The sequence below is a fragment of the Manihot esculenta genome, chromosome 14 (assembly GCF_001659605.2).
Source record: "Manihot esculenta cultivar AM560-2 chromosome 14, M.esculenta_v8, whole genome shotgun sequence".
Lineage (NCBI taxonomy): Eukaryota > Viridiplantae > Streptophyta > Magnoliopsida > Malpighiales > Euphorbiaceae > Manihot > Manihot esculenta.
In genome coordinates, this window is record NC_035174.2 from 25,211,765 (window position 1) to 25,225,204 (window position 13,440).

Genomic DNA, 13,440 nt, shown 5'->3' on the forward strand with positions numbered 1-13,440 from the left:
CTTCATAGATGATATCTTAGTGTATTCCAGGAATGCAGAGGAGCATGCCCATCATCTGAGGTTGGTTTTGCAGACCTTGAGGGAACATGGCTTGTATGCCAAGTTCTCTAAGTGTGAGTTCTGACTGAGGAGCATTTCATTCTTGGGGCATGTGGTGTCAGAAAATGGAATCGAGGTAGACCCCAAGAAAGTGGAAGCTGTAGCAAACTGGCCTAGACCCACTATAGTGACAGAGATCAAGAGCTTCTTAGGTTTACCAGGTTACTACAGGAGGTTCGTTCAGGACTTCTCTAAGATTGCAGCTCCCATGACCATACTGACTAAGAAGAACCAGAGGTTTGCTTGGACCGACCAGTGTGAGGAGAGCTTTGAGGAGCTAAAGAAGAGTTTGACTTCAGCACCAGTGTTAGCTCTGCCATCTAGTGATGAAGATTTCTCAGTCTATTGTAATGCGTCCTGTGTGGGACTGGGTTGTGTGCTAATGCAGAATGAAAGGGTGATTGCTTATGCTTCTAGGCAGCTAAAGAAGCACGAGTTGAATTACCCTACACATGACCTAGAGATGGCAGCGGTGATCTTTGCACTCAAGATGTGGAGGCACTACCTTTATGGGGTTAAATGTGAGATCTTCACAGATCATAAAAGCCTGCAGTACATCCTGAGTCAGAGAGATTTGAATTTGAGGCAGAGAAGATGGGTAAAACTGCTCAGTGACTATGATTGCAAGATCCAGTACCATCCGGGTAAGGCGAATGTTATGGCAGACGCCTTAAGCCGAAAATCACTTGGCAATTTGTCCCATATTTCAGCAGAGAGGAGGCCAGTAGTGAGGGAGTTCTTCGAGCTCATGAATGAAGGTCTACAGTTGGAGTTGTCTGGTACAGGTGCTTTAGTTGTCCAGATGAGAGTGGCACCCGTATTTCTGGAGCAGGTGGCTCAGAAACAGCATGAGGACCCAGAGTTAGTGAAGATTGCCAGGACTGTTCAGTCAGGCAAAGATAGTGAGTTCAGATTCGACAGTAAGGGGATCCTCCGCTATGGGAGCAGATTGTGTGTACCAGATGACGTAGGGCTGAAAGGAGACATTATAAGAGAGGCTCATAATGTCAGGTACAGTGTTCACCCTGGAGCCACCAAGATGTATCAAGATCTGAAGAAAGTGTATTGGTGGCCAGCTATGAAGAAAGAAGTGGCACAGTTTGTGTCAGCCTGCGAAGTGTGTCAGAGGGTGAAGCTGGAACATCAGAAGCCGGCTGGAATGCTTAACCCACTACCTATTCCAGAGTGGAAATGGGAGAATATAGCTATGGACTTCGTGGTGGGGCTACCGACGGCGTCCAACAGATTGGACTCCATATGGGTGATTGTGGACAGACTCACCAAATCTGCTCACTTCATCCCTGTCAGGAGTGGCTATTCTGTGGACAAGTTAGCGCAGGTGTATGTTGATGAGGTTGTCAGGTTGCATGGGGTTCCTATCTCAATAGTGTCTGATAGAGGGCCCCAGTTCACCTCCAGGTTTTGGCGGAGTCTGCAGAACGCTATGGGTACCAGGTTGGATTTTAGCACTGCTTTCCATCCACAAACGGACGGACAATCAGAGAGGACCATTCAGACAATAGAGGATATGCTCAGAATGTGTGTGTTGGATTTTGGCGGTTCTTGGAGGCAGCATCTACCTTTAGTGGAGTTTGCCTACAATAACAGCCATCATGCCAGCATAGGGATGGCCCCATATAAAGTTTTGTATGGAAGGAAGTGCAGGTCGCCTGTCTGTTGGGAAGAAGTAGGAGAAAAGGCCTTGGCAGGGCCTGAGCTAGTAGAGATCACCAGCAGAGTGGTGCCCATAATCAGAGAAAGGATCAAGACTGCTGCAAGCAGACAGAAGAGTTATGCAGATATCCGCAGAAGGCAAGTGGAGTTTCAGGAGGGAGATTTGGTATTGCTCAAGGTGTCTCCAATGAAAGGGGTGATTCGATTTTGGAAGAAAGGTAAGCTAGCTCCACGGTACATTAGACCCTTTGAAGTCTTGCAAAAGATTGGGAATGTATCGTACAAGCTGGACTTGATTGCTTCAATGGAGAGAATCCATCCGATTTTCCATGTTTCCATGTTAAGAAAGTTCGTGTCAGATCCGGGCAAGGTTCTTAGTGAGCCTGATGTGGAGATCCAAGAGGATCTCACCTATGTTGAGCAGCCAGTACGGATCCTAGACACCCAGATCAGAAAGCTAAGAAACAAGGAAATCCCGATGGTGAAAGTCCTTTGGAATCACCACAACATCGAAGAGTGTACTTGGGAGACACGGGAGTCCATGCTCCGGCAATATCCTCATCTCTTCTAAGGTGAGTTTTATGTGCTTTGTATGAATATTTATGTTTTATGTTATGCATGTGTTGTTTGGTGAACATTCGGGGACGAATGTTCTTAAGGGAGAAAGAATGTAATACCCGGCTAGACTCCGGTATCGGAATTCCTACCGTCCAGTGGAATCTCGAATGTTGGAAACCTCTAGAAGGGTAAAACCATGTTTTCATAAAATGTTTTAATGTATTTTATGTTTTTAAGTGAAAAGGAAATTGAGTTTTGTATGAAAAAGACCAAGGAGGCATTTTCAGGTTCGGCCGCCGAACCTCAAGTTCGGCCGCCAAACGTGGGATGGTTTAGGGGGGCATGTTAAGCTTCCGAAAGTCTCAAAAGGTTCGGCCGCCGAACCTCATGTTCGGCCGCCGAACTTGCATGAGATGTGGGGGCACGTTCGGCTGCCGAAAGGTGGTCTGCCAGCCCTATATAAGAGCTCCATGGCCGAAACGGACGAGTTTTCTCCCCATTTTCGGCCACGGTGAGTTCATGCTCTCCTTTGGTTCGTTTTTGGATGTTTTTCCTCCGATCTCTCACGTTTTAACAAGCTTTATGTTAATTTGAAGAGATTTGAGCAAAAAGAGCAAGTTTGGAAGCTTGGAGACCAAAGAGTGGATTTCTCCCTACCTCCAAGCTAGGATCGTCTTTCCTTTCGATCTTCAAGAGGTAAGCTTAGATCCAACCTTTCTTGCATGTTTTAAACTAGTTTTTATGAAGATCTATGGGGTAGAAATGCATGATAGGTTATTGTTATGTTTATGGGTGTATGTATGTTTATGAACAATGTGGGTTGTTTGATGTGTTGTAGATGGGGTTTAGGATAGTTTGAAGCCCCTAGGAGCTTGTATGCTTGAGTATGCATGTTGTAGAATAGGAAAATGCATTATTGAATGTGTTGGGAGGCGTTTATGCATGTTGAGCTGAGTTTCTGCCCTTCTGGGAGAAACCAGGTTCGACAGCCGAAGGTTCTTTCGGCCGCCGAACCTGCCTGTGGTAGCATGAATCGGCTGCCGAACCCTGCCCCCGAAAGATGACTTTCGGCTCTGGAAGGGACTTTCGGCCGCCGAAGGTGCCGCCGAACATGCATGAGTTTTGTCTCTGGAGGGAACCTTCGGCCGCCGAAAGTGCCGCCGAAGGTGCATGAGTTTCGGCTCTGGAGGGCCTTTCGGCCGCCGAACCTACCGCCGAAAGTGCCCTATTCAGCCCTCCTTTGCATGTTTTCTATGGATGTTTTAAGGTGTTTTAGGGGGTTTTTGGGGAGTATTTTCAGAGTTATGTTCATAGATGTTTGGTCCCTCATTTGAGTCAACCTGTGTAGGATCGGACCCGAGGACCCCAGCAGTGAGTCAGCTGCCCCAGTGTCTGGTCTGAACTAACCAGAGGTGAGTGGAATAACTCTTTACATTTTAAAATAAATAATAAATGATTCAGCATGATTCATGCATCACGAATGCCATGTGATATAATAGGTTGTTGCACTAGAATCCACGAATATGTTGCACTGCATTCTTTATTGTGGATGTGGGTGAATGTTGTATGATCCAAATAGTCCCTGAGGAAAGACCAGGACCCCATTCTACGGCCTGGCACGGAATGAAAGACCAGGACCCCATTCTACGGCCTGGCACGATATGGAATGCGGAGACCAGGTGCCAGATGAGGCCCTGGGGAAATGGTAAGTAATATTATGATATGACAGGAAGACCAGGACCCCATTCTACGGCCTGGCACGGATATGATGCTGGGACTAATTGGTGACAGGTTCACCCTTGATGTGAATTGTCTGTGATGTGACTCATTTCATGAAAGCATGAATGTTAATATATGTTTTTACTGTTCTGGTCACTGGGCTCTAGTAGCTCACCCCTCTCCCTTAACCCCCAGGTTTGCAGGTACAGGGTAGACCAGGAGGTCAGCAAGAGTAATGAAGTCATGGTCATGTAATAGCTAGAGTGGACATGATAAATGTTGTTATGTTATGTTGAGTACAGTCATGTAAAAGTATGATGTAGAATGTCATGTAATAATGCTTATGAAAGTTTATAGTTGTGCTTGACCATAGTATTATGTTAATCCTTTCTAATATATTATCTAAATGTTTTATGATGTTTATTGTAAACCAAACTCAATACATGTTATGTCACCCCAGTGGGGCAATGATGAGACTCCAAAGAGGAGTTAATGTTTATGACTATGTTTATGTATAGCGCATGCACAGGTTGAGTTTGGTAAATGAAGGAAAGAATGAATGAATGTAAGGAAAAGTTCAAATTTTTATGTATGTTGTTGATCATGTATAGGATTAAACAGGTTCACAGGATGAATGTTAGGCTTGCTACGGGTCCCGGCGGCCTTATGCCGACCTGGATCCTAGCGCCGGTAGCGGTCTGATTTTCGGGTCGTTACATCACCAGTAACCCTCTACAGATTTCAATAGTGCCCGGCCTATGACGGGAGATTCTTAGGACTTCCTCTTAAACATAACATAACATGTCCATAGTGCCAGGGGCGTAGAATGGGCAGCCCTGGTCTTTCCCTCATATAGTGTCAGGGGCATAGAATGGGCAGCCCTGGTCTTTCTATATCCATCATAACATATCATAATATACTCGAGGTCTAGTGGGTCATCCAATGTCCATCCACAACATCAATAATTTATACAGTGCATCATATTCATGAATTCTAATGCAAACAACTTAATTACATATACATGGCATTCATGATGCATGAGCATGCTTAAAAGTTTGATTTCTTTAAAATAATAGATCAGTTCCCTAAGAACATACGTACGAAATGAGTTGGAAAAGGCTGGGCAAGGAACTTTCGGCGGCAGGTTCGGCGGCTGAAGGTCCTTCACAGATCCGAAAGTCAAAACCTTCGAGAGCAGGTTCGGCAGCCTAAAAGCTGCCTCCACAGGCAGGTTCGGCAGCCGAAATTGGGTTCTCCAGCAAGGCAAAACCTGATTCTACCCTAAACATGCAGCCCCGAAATGGTTTCCAAACGTACATGCAGAAGCTTATAACAGCCATACTCAACATGCATAAGGAACACCTAAAATTGACCTAAACTCAAGCATGCATCAGTCAAGAACCCAAGAGAAAACATCCATTATCAAATCTAAGCTCAAACCTCTCAACTTAAAATAACAAACTTGCACATCAATAACCCCTTAAACACCTATAAAGCTTGCTGGAAACTTAAGAAAAGCACACAAAGGTGACAGCAAGCAAGGGAAGGATTTAGGAGATGGAGAGATGAGTTCCGAGGGTCCCAAGAGCTAGAACTTTAAAACACAACTCAAATCTTCAAAATAAAAGTAAGAATTTATGAATTCTCTAAGAGATTTGAAGAAATCTCACTAAGAACATCAAGAAATCATAGGCCTACTTCTGCTCGGAAGAAGAGAGAAGAGTTTCTCCCAAAATATCGGGCTGAGACCCTTTTATAGCTGGGTCTGCCAGCTAATGTTCGATGGCCGAACATGGGAGGTTCAGTGGCCGGACCTTGATGACTTGAAAACCCTATCTTACCCTTCTAAAGATTCCAGCTTCGAGATCCCAGATTCTGATGTGGATTCCGTCGAAAAATAGGGGTTTCGACGCTGGAGTTTAACCAGGTATTACAGGGGGGACCTCTGATGCTACATAACAATCGCTCAAAATAAGTCATGAGCTGTCACCACAAGATAGGGTCACGTCGCAAGGATATAATAAGTAGAAAATGCAATCTAACCCGAGAAAAAGAAGACCCAGATACCTCAAACACCCAGTTTACCAAGACTTGTCCTTCTCTAGATAGGACGAGCATCGATATAAAGTTACCGTTATTAGGCACAGTTCATCATATTCTCATTGCGCCTATAATTGCGGGATCACAAACCTATTAGCTGGCGATATCTCTTATCAAGCAGCCGGCTATATCATCTCTGGATTATCAGAAAATGCTATATTTATTTCCACTTTTTTACAATATAAAAAAAGAAGAATCACAGAGGTAAATGTACACTATTTTCTGACACGAAAGGTTTAAGCAATTGATTGCGTTCACTCACTTTTTCATTATACTAATTTGAGCGTCGAACTAGCTGTCGTGGGTACCCACCACCTCATATTTCTTGAGATTATGGGAAGAAAACTGTTTTTATTTTCTTACCTCTTGTGTAGTAAGTTACAGAGTTTATATAGTACATGATATGAACAATTAGACCTTTGATTGAGCCCTCAATTATGTCCTAGAATCGTGCTATGCTAAATATGGTAAGATTTGATCACTGACTGATTTACAATCATGACAGAGGATCATTGATTGATTTACAATCATGGCAGAGGATTCTTTCCAACAACTGATTGATTTACAATCATGGCAGAGGATTCTTTCCAACACTCCCCCTCAAGTTGGTTCATGTGGATCTAGCATACCCAACTTGCCCAAAACCTCATGGAATATTCGTCCAGCTACTGCTTTGGTTAGGATGTCCGCCCATTGATCCTCTGATCGAACAAATGGTAAAGATATCAGACCACTGTCCAACTTTTCTTTGATGAAATGTCGGTCTATTTCAACATGTTTTGTTCGATCATGCTGAACTGGATTTTCAGAAATGCTTATTGCCGCCTTGTTGTCACAACGGAGTTCAGCTGCATCCTTTGATGGGAATCCAAGCTCAAACATCAACTTTCTGATCCATAGGAGTTCTGCCAGTCCTTTTGCTATTCCCCTGAATTCTGCTTCAGCACTTGACAGTGCCACCACCTTCTGTTTCTTACTTTTCCACGTTACCAAATTTCCTCCGACAAAGGTAAAGTATCCTGAAGTAGATCGTCTGTCAGAGAGATCTCATGCCCAACTTGCGTCCGTATATCCACTGATACTGAAATGACCATTCTTTTTGAACAACATGCCCATCCCAGCTGTTCCTTTCAAATATCGAACGATTCTTAATGCTGCCTCCATATGGTCTTGTTTTGGATCATGCATGAACTGACTTACCAAACTCACAGCATATGCCACGTCTGGTCTGGTGTGTGATAAATAAATCAGTTTTCCTACCAGTCTCTGGTACCTCCCCCTGTCTGTGGGTCTTTCTTTTGAGTCCTTGCTCAACTCGTGATTGACCATTACCGGAGTATCGACTGGTTTGCAATCTATCATTCCTGTTTCAGTTAACAGATCAAGAATGTACTTTCTCTGTGATATTAGAATTCCCTGGTTTGATCTGAGAACTTCGATTCCAAGAAAATATTTTAGCATCCCCAGGTCTTTCATCTCAAATTCTTGGAATAAGTTGTCCCTCAGTTGTTTGATTTCGTCCACATCATCTCCAGTTATAATCATGTCATCCACGTATATAATCAAACACGTGATCTTCCTTCCTTGCCTCTTCAAGAATAGAGTGTGATCGGAGTTACTCTGTCGATATCCATTTTTCTTCATTGCTTGGGTAAATCTCCCAAACCATGCTCTGGGTGACTGTTTCAACCCATACAAGGCTCGCCTCAATCGACACACTTCTCCCCTTCTATATCCACTCATGAACCCTGGTGGAGCATCCATGTATACTTCCTCCTCCAGATCACCATGTAAGAAAGTATTTTTCACATCAAATTGGTGAAGTGGCCAGTCTAGGTTTGCAGCTAGAGAGAATAGGACCCGTATTGTATCAATTTTTGCTACTGGAGAGAATGTTTCAGAATAGTCAACTCCATAAGTCTGAGTATATCCTTTTGCTACAAGTCTAGCTTTATATCTGTCCACCGTTCCGTCTGACTTATACTTTATGGTAAACACCCATTTGCATCCCACTGGTCGTTTTCCCTTGGGTAGCCAGCATTTTTCCCAAGTCTTGTTTTTTTCCAGGGCATCCATCTCGGTCTCCATCGCCTCAACCCATCTTTTGTCCTTCTGGGCCTCTGTGGCATCCTTTGGTATCCATTCTGAGCAAATGTTTTTCTGTAGGTTGACCAACTGAGGTGATAGTCTTTCTCCTCTGGTAACATTTGCCACAGGGTATCTGGACCTGGCTGCCTCGAATTCTGGATCATATCTCCTAGGTGGAATTCCTCTATTATTCCGAGGGGGTAGGACATATTGGCCTGTTTCAGAAACCTCAAGGGAAATGGGTTCAGTAGTAAGGTTATTAGAACCAGGGGAAAGTTCAGATTCACATACCTCAGTTGTGTGTTCCTCAGGATATTCTACGGTGTCAGGTTCTGTGACGTTGAGACCGAGGACTGTACTAGATGGTCAGTGTCTCCCAGTTCTGGTGTAGACTCAGGAAGAGAAGAATGATCAAGTTCTGGCCCCTCCTGACTAAGCCAATTTGGCAGTGGTGGTGATTGTGCCGTTGTCTCCCCCTCACTGCTAGTTGGCGAGGGAAAAAAATATTCCTCTTCCAGAAAAGTGCAGTCCATGGTAGTGAAGAGCCGTTTAGAGATTGGGTCAAAACACCGATAGCCCTTTTTATGGACACCATAACCAAAGAAAACACACTTAAGAGCACATGGATCAAGTTTAGTGCGGTGTGTTTTAGGAATGTGAACATAAACTGTACAGCCAAAAATTTTAGGTGGAAGGTTGAGAAAGGAAGGGATGGTGTGATGAGCGGACAAGGTATGCAAGGGAGATTGGAAATTAAGGACGCGAGACGGAAGTCGATTGATGAGGTAAATGGATGTGGCAACTGCTTCAGACCAAAACTTAGGAGGAATTTGGGCTTCAAACAATAGGGCTCGGGCAGTCTCAAGGATATGTCGATTTTTCCTTTCAGCAACCCCATTTTGTTGTGGTGTATAAGGACAAGTAGTTTGGTGAAGGATCCCATTATCCCAGAAAAAGGTTTGGAGATGGTTATTGACAAATTCCCCCCATTGTCAGATCGGAGGACTTGAATGGTCTTGTGAAATTGGGTTTTAATCATGCGGAAAAAATCACAGAATTTTTCAGCCACTTCACTTTTTTGTCTTAACAGGTAAACCCAAGTAACACGAGTGCAATCATCAATAAAAGTCACAAAGTATCTATAATCAGGGGAGACAGTTTCCGGGGCAGGCCCCCATACATCATAGTGTATTATTGAGAAGGGAGTATCAGATTTATTTGTGGATATATGATAAGTACTCTTATGACTCTTAGCAAGCACACATGAAGAACAAACTGGAATGTCAATGGATTTAAACTCAGGAAACAAAGTACGAAGATAATCACTTGAGGGATGGCTGTAGCGCCGGTGCCAGAGCCATAACTGTCGGGTTGAGGACCCTTGAGCTAAATGAGCTGACCCAGTACTTGAGATCTCCTCCACATAGTACAGTCCATCTTTCTCAGTACCACGGCCCAGTACCGTGCCCGTATGAATATCCTGCAAAACACAAAAATGAGGATACATGAGTACTCTGCAATTTTACTGTTTGGTGATCTGACTGACAGAGAGTAATTTGCAAGATAAGGAAGGTACATAGAGGCTGTTGGAGACATTTAAAGTGTGGGTTATAGAAACGGTACCACCACCGATGACCGGGAAAGAGCCACCAGTAGCGTTTAGAATATTGGATTTTGAGGGTGGGGCTGACACAACAAAATCTGAAGAATCATTAGTCATAGTGTCTGTGGCTCCTGAATCAAATATCCACCCACTAGTATTTTGTACCTTGTTAGAATTAAAACAAGCAGAGGCACATTTAGATTTATTTAAAGAGATAGGGGTAGAAAGGTCATTTGCCCTCCTTTCTAACCCTAAAATACCTCCTTTCCGATCATAAGGGACACCTATGCCTCCTCCTTTCGCGGCTCCTTGTAGTGCCGTGATAAACATCTCCATCATCTTTGCCCATACAACATAATTGGAATCATTCAATTTTATGTCGGACGGTGGCTGTGCTGAATTAAGAGTGAATTGGTTCACTGATTTCTGATTTCCATCTTGGCTATTCTGAATTAACTGGAATAGTTTTTGTGACAGGTCTGCTATTGGATCAATTATTGCCTGGGATTGGTCAACCGGGCTGGGGAGGTTGGCCATTGTTGTTTCGGTGAGAGAAAGAAGTTGGGAAGGGTATCTGGTAAAGGATTATTGCAAGATGGCTATATTTTTAGACCGAAACCTGCTCTGATACCATCTTGAGATTATAGGAAGAAAACTGTTTTTATTTTCTTACCTCTTGTGTAGTAAGTTACAGAGTTTATATAGTACATGATATGAACAATTAGACCTTTGATTGAGCCCTCAATTATGTCCTAGAATCGTGCTATGCTAAATATGGTAAGATTTGATCACTGACTGATTTACAATCATGACAGAGGATCATTGATTGATTTACAATCATGGCAGAGGATTCTTTCCAACAACTGATTGATTTACAATCATGGCAGAGGATTCTTTCCAACAATATTCTCTTTTTTATAGATCTCAGCCAATCACAATATAATTCTATTTTTTGACTACATCAATTATAATTTTATAAAATTGTTAAATAAATAAATAATAATAATACTGTAATATGGTATTTTGTTATAAAATTATTCTTATATAATAAAAATGATTTATTTGTATTGTTAAAACATTTTTTATATAGTGTATACTGAATTTTTATAAATATATTTTTAATATTCTATTTATTACTAAAATAAAAAATACAACAACATTTTTTAATAATAAAAATATAATAAAATTTTTATTATAATATTAATAATATAATATATTAGAAAGTAGTAGAAAATCAAAAGTTTATATAATAGTGATAATAAATATAATAAAAAAATTATATTTATTAAATTAAAAAATAGTAAAAAATCAAAAAATTATATATTAATAGTGATTAAAAAAATATATTTATTACAAATATATTAATTATTATTGTAACGATCCGAAAATCGGACCGCTACCGGCGCTAAGATCCGGGTCGACTTAAGGCCGCCGGGACTCGTAGCAAGCCTGACATAAAACCTGTGAACCTGTATAATCCCATACATGATCAACAACATACATAAAAATTAAAACTTCTTCTTGCATACATACTATCAATCACCAACTCAACCCGTGCATACTCTGATCATTTACATAAATAAAGTCCCTCTGTGGGATCTCAAGCCTCAAAGGGCTATACAACATATGGTGAGTTGGCTTACATAAACATCATAACATAAGATCATGTACATACAAAAGGGATTAACAATATACTACGGTCAAGCACAACTCTATCCTCAATAACCTCATTACATAACATACTGAATATTTTTACATTTCATCATAATACAATTGTCATGTCCACAATCTAACTATTACATGCATATGACTTTCTTTTTTCTCTTCTTGCCTTCTCTATCTATCCCGTACCTGCAAACCTGGGGGTTAGGGGAGAGGGGTGAGCTAGACGCCCAGTGAGTAGAACTATAAAAAGAATATTTAAAACATGCCATCATGAAATGGATCACTGCACAAACATTTCACATCATGGACGGACTGACCCAAAAATCCCTCAGCTCCATGCCCGGCCCTATTATGGGCACCACAGGACTTCGTATTGCCCGGCCCTATTATGGGCACCACAGGACTTCGTAGATCGGAGCTATTGCCCGGCCCTATTATGGGCACCACAGGACTTCGTACAAAGGGCTAGTGAGTCGTGCAATGTCCATCCCCCATCAACATCAAATAATAATGCAATGCAACATAATTCGTGATTCTAATGCAACCAACCTATAATATAATCATGATGCATGAAGCATGATAAAAACATTTCATTTCTTAATTTAAAAAGTTAAGTTTAGTTCCACTCACCTCTGGCTGACTCTGACAACTCTGTAGCAGCTGGCTCACTGCTGGGGTCCTTGGTTCCTCGGGTCCGAACCTACACAGGTGGACTCCAATGAGGGACCAAACATATATAAACATGACTCTAATATCCCCCAAAAACCCCCTAAAATATCATGAAAACATCACAGAAAATATGCATGAAATGGCTGAACAGGGCACTTTCGGCGGCACCTTCGGCGGCCGAAAGTCCTGGACAGAGACGAAACTCAGCTAGGTTCGGCGGCACCTTCGGCGGCCGAAAGTGCCAGACAGAGACGAAAGTCTCTTTTCGGGGGCAACTTCGGCAGCCGAAAGGCCTGCCTCCCCAGCCATGTTCGGCGGCCGAAAGTACCTTCGGCTGCCGAACCTGGTTTCTGCCAAAGGGCAGAAACTTGGCTCCCTTTGTACATTTCGTCTCCAAACCTTCCAAACATGCATATTTTTCAACCAAAGCATGCATACAAGTTCCTAGGGGCCTCAAACATGCATATACCCCATCTACAACACTTCAAACACACAAAATCCACACACATTGCTCAAATCATCAATATAACCCATAAACTCAACATATAACCTAACATGCATTCTACCCCTTAAAACTTCATAAAACTTGTTTAAATCATACATTGAGCTTAAGATCGGCTCTTACCTCTTGAAGATCGAGGGTTGATGAGATCTAAACTTGGAGATGGGAGAAGTTCCAACTTTTGGTCTCCAAGCTCCAAAACTCGTTCTAAGCTCAAAGATCTTCAAAACCAAAGTTATAAACTAGTAAAGATCATGGAAAAAGGAAGGAAAAACTCAAGATAGGGAAAGGATGGCGGAATGCTCACCTTGGCCGAAATGGGGAGAAAAAGCTCGCCCATTTTCGGCTAAGGGACCCTTTTATAGTGGCTGGCCAGGCCACGTTCGGGGGCCGAATGTGCCTCCGCATCCATGCAATGTTCAGCGGCCGAACTTGACTTTCGGCGGCCGAACCTGAACTTCCCTAACTCATGCTTTCGGGGGCCTAACGTGCCTCCAAAACGCATGCATGTTCGGCGGCCGAACCTGACTTTCGGCGGCCGAACCTGGGTTTTCCTCCAAGAACGCTTCATGTCAAAAACTCATTTAATTTCATACTTAAAACCATTAAAAACATGAAAACATTTTACAAAAACATGAATCTACCCTTCTAGAGATCTCCGACATCCGAGATTCCACCGGACGGTAGGAATTCCGATACCGGAGTCTAGCCGGGTATTACATTCTCCCCCCCTTAAGAACATTCGTCCCCGAATGTTCCTCAC